Raw genomic sequence first — 8,508 nt, 5'->3', positions numbered from 1 at the left:
GAGCAGAAACAGGTGGGTGCATGTGGGTGCACAAGCTCTCACAGTGACATGGCTATGCATTAAAGGTCCCTGACATCTCAGTCCAACTTCCGGGCATCCTCAGGGGAATCTTTACAAGCTGCTTACATCTGTATAGGGCAAAGAAATGGTCTTACAGCAGCAGAGAATGGAAAGATAATGAAAAAATAAAATTAGATAAAATTAGCTTAAATAATGAGAAAGAATATAGAGGAGATGACCTCAGAGGCAGGTGCCCTTTTGGGAAAGTAGCTTAATTAGATTTTGATTTAATTTATTAAAGCCAGGTTGACAGTATCCTTTTTTAATGCTGTGTGGAACATTACCTTCTACTCCTGTTGATGGACAATGACAAAAAGCAGTGCATCTACTGTTGAGTGTGGCGAGAGGGAGAAGTTCCAAGTTTTGTTTTGTTTTTCATCTTCTTTCCATATTTTGGCCCTATTTGGCAGCTGATGCCTGCTAAATAAGATTACTGCAGAAACCCCCTGAAGCCTTCTGATTTTATGGTACCTTGAAGCAGCCATTGGAAATATCCTCAATAACACAGCAAGACTTAGATTTGGTGCCAAAATAGAAAAAAAATTATAAACTAAGACATGACATTTTAGTAGCTATCTTACTTAAAGATTTTCAGGTGTTTTCAGTTGGATAATGTGTGTTTTAGCTTCCCGCCTCTTTTAAATGAAATCAAAAGAGACATAAACCCCAAAAGAGGGTTATTTCTATGCCCACATCAGGGATAATCTAAAAATTCTTGTTACTGAACCATATTTCTTGTGCTTGCTTAACTCAGCTTCTTTACAAAGTGTGTTATAACAAGTAATACATAAGGTCCTCATGTTCCTAAACCAAATCACTCACATTTAGAAATAGGAATATGCCTGTACCAGCTCTGGATTCTATTTAGAACTCCATTGAAACCTAATACATGTTGGAGGCAGGATTAATTAATATAATCTGTAACCTATTCACTCTTAAATGACTTCTGCAAGCCTTGTCTTGCCAACATTCAATGTGAAAATGAGCCTTAGCTGAAGAAATAATAGCAGAATTTCTGCAGCTGTTGCGACATCTGAGCCTATATTAATTTTGATTAAGCAGATTTCTAGATTTCATGATTTTCCTGCTCTAGGTCTGACTTCAAATGGGTAAATGGAGTTAAAACAAATAGCTTTAATTCTGGTTTTTAATGTTTTGTTGCTTTCTGTTTTAAATTAAAATTAACAAAACTGCTGCCCCCAAGCAGTCCTTTTTATTTAAAAAATGATAGCAGAATGTCTCAGATGTCTCTATAGAGAATGATTAGACCATTATTCTAAGCCATCCTCTGCTCTTACTTTTATCTCTAATAATGAATAGCAGTTCCAGTGATTTGATAGTTACTTGTGATTATCAAGAATGCATAAGGGAAACAAACCTGGGCTTTGTTTTCCAAAGGCACTCTCATTTTAACACACCTCATTTTAATGTACCTTGTTCTACACTTCCATGACACAAGCCACAGAGTAGTCATTTAGTGTAATATAAATGCAAGATCTAAGATGTGCAGTAGATACATTGTCAGTCTCTCTTGTAATTTATTATTTACAATATGTTCTCATTCATTTGCAGTACAAAAGTACATCACTGTGTGTTTTAATTTATTAAATAGTAGATTGGTACCTCTAAGGCCCATGCTCCAAGTACAAAGGAAAGCCTTTAACTGAAATACTTTTAGTGATCTCTGCAAACTCTGCAGTACAAATGGCTACTCAAAAAATAACATGTTAATGTAGCTGAAAAGCTGGTGAGTTGCCTAGATCAGACCTGAAACTAATAATTTTTCTAGGGAAAAAATATGACAAAAATATGAAAAACAACTCATAGTGAATGTTTTCTCTTTGTTAAAAAAAAAAAAAATCAAAAAAAACCAAAAAGACAAAGCTGTTTACAAAGACATTCTAGATTAACAGCTTGTTCAACACAAACATCTACTAGGCATTGATATGAAGAGAAAGACCTGAAAAAAAAGATGTTATATTTGTTTTATTTAGCATCATTCATCCTAAGGCAAGATTGTGTTTATTTTGTATTTTTCCTTCACCATCTTTATCAGAGTTGTTAATTTCTTGTTGGTATAGCAAAAAAGAATCCAATCCAGACCTTTTTTTTAATAATGCCAAGAAAGGACCTGAGACATAATTCTTATTCATAGTTAGGTCTTGCTACTTTATTCCTGCAGTACATAAGATGTTAGAGTGATTGCAACTGTAAATTCCTTCCACATTAAAACCTTTCATACAGTGGAGTGACAAGTAAGGAGGACTGAATGTAAACGAGGATAGCAAGTGCCTTTGGAAAATCTTGCTTTCCATTGTTCTGTGATCACTTACACTACTTGTACAGTCACACCTAGGCAGAATAAATGTAACGTAATGATAAATCAGAGGTCTTGACTTCCCTAATCATTTCTAACTCTCTTTATACATGATAGGACCAGGATAAACGCAAGGGAAGATATGACTTCTGTGTGGTGCAAATGTCTACCTGCAAGAACAATCATAGGAGAGAACTGGAAATGCCAAAAGTGCCAAAGAGGGGACCCTGCTGACATCAATCACCAGAACCTGAAGGGGAAAAACTATAAAAAAAGCTAAGATGCTAACTGGAAGAACACGTTAACTGGAAGAGCAAGGAATAATAATTGTAGGGCTAGATAAAGAGCCTTTCACTAGCTATGGCAAGGTACTGCTTGCTTGCCTGACTGAAGAAGCTGTGGCCAACATTTTCATGCTGGGTATTTAAATCAACATTGCCACATAGGAAGCTAACTAAATGTCCCAAATTTCAGATTTGATGTACTGTTGCAGCTTTTCTTGGCTCCAGTAAGAGTTCTCAGCACCTCAGAAGATCAAGATGTTCATGTGGGTGGTAGAAAGTTAAACCAGTGTAGCTTAACTTGCATGTGCAGAAACCAGTGTGTCCACACACAGGGTATTTTTCAACAACAGATATCCGGCCTAGATATTATTTTATTCACTTGATTGCTAATATGTAAATTTTTGAAATTAACCCAACTAGTTTTCACTTTCTCTTTACTGGCATATCACCCATATGTAATAAGGGATTGGATGCAATTGCAGATTAAGTTCTTATATTTAATTTCTGTTATGGAAAGCTAGTCAGTCGAGTAAGTGGAATCAAGAACGATTTTTCTTCTGACCTGATGCAAAGCTGACCTGGTGTCTGCTTGAGGTGAGCAGTAAAACTCTAGATTAGAGTCTACTTTTCTTTAAAGTTCATTCACTGTGCTAAAGAAATCTCATTGACTACCTTGAGAATGGAGACAGCTATTTCACACATTGACATATGTAGATTATGGGTAAATACACATAGGCATCTTAAGTTTATGTCTTTTAAACTGGGAGCTGAAATCCCCTTGTTATGATAATTGTCAGGCATCGACAATTGAATTCAGTCCTGAATAGCCACTTTATACATCCATTGTAAAATAATTGCATTCCTAAATGTAAAAATAAAAAAGTCCTATTACAGCTGTCTTCAGCAATACTTTTCTGTTAATAAGCTCTTGGAACCAGACCATATGAAAACTTACAGTTTTCTGAAATAGAAAGCACAGCTTTGGAGCTAAAGAATGGAGAGCTTTCCTGGTGTAGTCTTTACCAAGAACAGATTTTTCTTTACTTAGACAGGAAGAAAAAGCAAAAGTGGGTCACCTGGGAGGACAGACTTCCAAATCTCAGTTGTGTCTCGATGGCACAGCAAAACTGCCTATCCAGGTAATCAAACTACATCTGAATTAGTTCTGTATAGTAGCCTCAGCTACATTTATGGGTAGGGGGGGAAAAATAAAATAAAATAGGAGCATAATTATCTTTGTTCTTTGTGATCACTTCTGCTGTGGAAATGGTTAGTGATAATGAAATCTGGCATGTAGAGAGCTTTCACTGAGAAAAAAGCAACAACTCTTGGCACTGTCTGTGCTTACTAAGCTCTTTAACTCCTTTAACTGTTTTTTGTCATATTTACCTGGGCTATTCACAAGTTGTTGTTTTATAGCATCTGACATATACATAACGTACAACGGAGAAAAAACTTCAGTCAGTGGCCTTAGCATTATGACCTTGGGTCAAGTAGTCAAAGTATTGCTTTCAGGGGGAAATACCTAAACCTAAGTAATGGTAGGGCTGTAGCCCCTAACGTGAGACTTGAAAGGAGTGGAGAAAAGTAGCGTCAGCATCTCCTTCCAGAAAGCTATTTAGGGGATGTTTCTTTTACATTTTGTCCTAACAGTTGTGAAAGCCCATGCATAGAGATTTCTCATTGTTCATTATGCCAGTGCCAAGAACAGGATCAGCGACTGCTGGGAATGGGACAAAAGGAATGTTTTTATTTCCTTACAATGGCATTTTTTGTAAGGACCATTCACAATTTCTATCTTCCTCTACTGGAGAGCTGGTGGAGCTCCCTATTCAGCACAGTTCTGTACTTGTAGATGTGCCCTGCTGCTAAACATATCAGTCTTTGCCATGACCAAAGGAATGAAAGCAAAGACTCCTTACATCCTTCCTCAGTTATGCTTAATACCATGTTTTCCTTTTTCCACTGATATTTTCTCCATTTGCCTATGCTGCACACAGCTCTCCCTTCCCTCGCATCTGGAGAGACAGTGCTATGGTGGCCACATCCCTTTCAAGTTCATATTGAGAAATACAGCCACATGCTTCTTCATCAGGCTACTTAAACATGCTTCACATTTGCACACAACTTGTGAAGATTACACAGCCTTGCAGCGTGCCAGAAAAAAACAAAGGAAGAACTAGAAATATGCCCCAGCTCTCTCCTGAGCTTGACATGTTTGTGAGCATGTCAAGGAAGACAATGCTTGAATCTACTGCAGGGCTCAAAGATCTTTAGATAGGTGGAGAGATCTAATACCTGGCCCATGTATGCTTTGCTGTATTGGACTGTTGTTATAGATAATGGCAGGGGTAGGATCTAGTGATTAGATAATCATTCTCTCTTCATTGAAGGAGAGCGTCTTGCTTCCAGGTCCACTGGCTTATTTTGCAGGTAGGCTGGATTCAGTTCTCTGTATACTCAATGGAAAGAAAAAGATGTTCAGGTAGAGCATGCTGGATTTCCCTTCATGTATACCATGACCGAGTGACTACAATTTCAGCAAGAACAATTCCTATGTGAGACAATTAGATAGGTGAGTTGACTTCTGTCTCTAATTATTTCTTACTTGCCTATTTGAAGGGTGCTATTTTTTTATGATAGTTTGAAGTTGTTGGCTGAGTTCAATGCGCTACATAGCAAGCCAAGCCTGGAAAATAGTTTATTCTAAGGGAAAACACATGTACTTGGTTTAGGTTTTGAATGGTTTGGATTCTCTTCCTTCATAGGATTCTGATTTCTTCCTGTGGATGATTATTGTTTCAGAGAACGTATGTGTTGGTATGAAAATACTGCAGATAAAAACACTTCAGGAAAAAAAGTCCTCTGTGCCCAGCAGTTATGTTTCAAAATCCCCTGTTCTGCTTTGATGGCAAACAGATTTCTGCTGTTCTTTGGTGATCCATCCTCATGCTTACAGTGCTGCATTGTCTGCACACTTCACTGTGATTTGTTTAAATAGCTTGGCAGCCCACTGCACCACCTTTTGTGCCTAACACTTTAGTTGGTGCAGCTGCTGCCTTAGGGTGCTCTGCTAGATGGCACCAAGGCAAATATAAACAGTCTGCAAACACGTGTCCAAGCTTGTCACCACTGTATTTCTCTTTATCTTGTCAGCAGCCAAGTCTCTGCTTTCTGTATCAATTACAGTCTCATTCAGATCAACATACATTTTATGCTTCCTTGCTGGATCATAGCATGAAGTTTAAGGTATCATGCTTTATTATGTTTTCATCAGTGATTGCTGTTTTTCTGTTCTAAGAATCTTTCAGGGACTTTGTTATTTCTATTGTTCAGGTTAGTGAAAAATCACTACGGTGTCTTTTTTTTTCTTAAAAGGTTGATTTCTTCACACCTTTCAAATACAATAAATATAAACTGAGACACAAAAGCTCTGCTGAAGCAGAATTATTGTGTTCCATTTAAACCACATGAAGCATTTTGCTGTCCTTCGCTGGCACAATTTTTAGTTTAGCCATGCATCTGTAACACAAATGTTTTGCCCTTTAAGAACTATAAAGTTTCACTAGTCAGTCTTCATAGCCATTACACATATCTGAAATTAAGTCAAGCAACTACAAATACCAAACCCATTGTATCACCTCAGCAACTTAGACTAAGCTCTTTTAAATCTTTCCTCTGCCCTAAAATCTGCAATATTTGCTAAGATTCACAGTTAATTGCTCCTTCGTGCCATTCCCCTCAAGTTCTTGAGACATTTCTTGCAGTGTATTTGTTTTATCTTAACTGTAACTGCTTCTTCAATGTTTTTATATTTCTCAAATACTACCCTCTGCCCTGTAGTACATGCTCTTGCACTTTATGAAACTTCTGTTGTTGAAAGACAAGAAAAGAGGCACAATCTGCATTAAAGAGCAGTGCCAGGACTGGGTTTGTTTAAAAATGAATGCCTTCTGCTCTTAGTATCCACGGCTGTATTTTTTTCTTATGACGATGACCTCAGATTTCCTATAGATTATGGTCTCTGCAATGACTGACCAGTGTTTCCATGGAGCAAACCACTGCAGTATTGGCCTCACGATTAAACAGGGATGTTGCCCAGTCCCCTGCCATAACCAGAGTGCTTTACAGCTGCTCATACGTAACGGAGTGGCCAGGGCTCTGCTCTCCAAAGTTTCGGTTAGTTGAGCCAGGCTTTGTGCTGAAGCCAGCTGGAGTTGGTACCAGGGCAGCCCCAAACAGAACAGCCAGGAGATGGCTGCAGGCAGAAAAGCTCCATCTGTAAATCCTTCACCCATCTCTAACCCTTGCCAAGTACCTTAAAGGCAGTCACTGCCATCTGTTTGCTGCAGGTTAGGCAGAGGTAAGTACAGCCCCCAAGTCTGATGGTGGGAATGGTAATAGGCTTCCTGAAAACATATCCTACATGCAAACCTACATGGGTCCCTCCTGCATCATGTGTCACTCTGATGACTCTGTGTTCTGTCTGACTGTCTGCATTTAGCTTCTCCCTTGGAAAAAACAGGGTTGATACATACCATGGTGGACCGATACATGTTTATGGCCATTGAACTTCACATTTGTCAGGGGAGATGCTCATACATTTAAGGCATGCAGGAGCACTTCTGTGCTTCTATGAACATCTTGTGCTTTTTGCAGATTGATGAAAGAATTACATTTTGTCTAATGTGGGACAATACCTGAGCTGCCCCCGTCTGGCTGTTTCTTACATGTTACGTCTTTTATTCTTCCCTGCAAAGATAAATTTAGTCTAGGCCCAGCATGCAGAAGTCTTGCTCCTTAACTGAAGCTCTGGCGTTACTACATTAAGAACAACAAATTGTTCAGTAAAGTAATCTCAGCATCACCACCAGCACATCTCATTTTGATTTCAACCCAAAACAGGGTAACAGACCAGGGTTTCTGGTCTGGGTTTCTAAGTGTCAGACCACTTCATGCAACACTCGATCTGCATCACACTCACATCCCACCCACCACCCAGTTACTCTCTCATGAGATCTTATTATACTGTATGGAGACAGAATTTCTCCCACAATTGCTCCTGCTGAGCACAAGGACCTTAGGCCCTTATTAAGCTGGCAGCTCAAGGCCCTTTTTCTCCTGTTCAGTTAGCTCCTTGTTTCCTACACAGAGAATGCAAGGCTGGCAGGATAGAGACACATAATGAAAGACACCACTCATGCACTTGAAAATATCCATTTGCCTTAGTAACCTAAAATAAACCCAGGACCTCAATGTATGTTCACCTTTACACAGGCTACCCAACCAGGCACCACCAGTACAGGACACCAGTACACCACTGGTTTAGGGCACTACTCACCTGCATTGCCCCAGAAACTCCCTCAAGTTCTTTAATCACCTTCAGGTGTTCCCAGGAATAACAGGGAAATCCTGATATTTGGTGACTTCTTCTTGTATATATCTAGTTATGGATTTGGCTAATACCTGCTTGTGAGAAGATGGTTGATTCCCCATTGTCTCCATTCCTTTCTCAGGCAAGAAATGTCACCCTTACAGCCCTACAGAAATTAGCACTGGGCTGGAACTTGTGCATCAGCATGTTCTAATTTGTAAGATCATCCCATATTTAAACTCATCCTCTTCATTCCCTCAGGGCAAGTTCACCCATATGCTGAATTGAGGGAGAACAACAACCCCTTCTTCTTCCTTTTCCCACTAGGAGCAAGATGACATTTCCAAATAGCCTGGATCCCTTTACCTCCACTGCTCTTGGTACTTGGGCACTTCTTTTTGACAGTGTCTCTGTGGAATAGTCAAAAAAATCTACCATGAAGTATGATGAAGAATTCAGCCTCATCTACTACT

The sequence above is a fragment of the Pezoporus occidentalis genome, unplaced genomic scaffold (genome assembly GCF_034315485.1).
Source record: "Pezoporus occidentalis ecotype Australia unplaced genomic scaffold, CSIRO_AGI_Poc_V1 ctg27, whole genome shotgun sequence".
In the NCBI taxonomy this organism is placed as follows: Eukaryota; Metazoa; Chordata; class Aves; order Psittaciformes; family Psittacidae; genus Pezoporus; species Pezoporus occidentalis.
Note: the sequence above shows the minus strand (reverse complement) of the source record.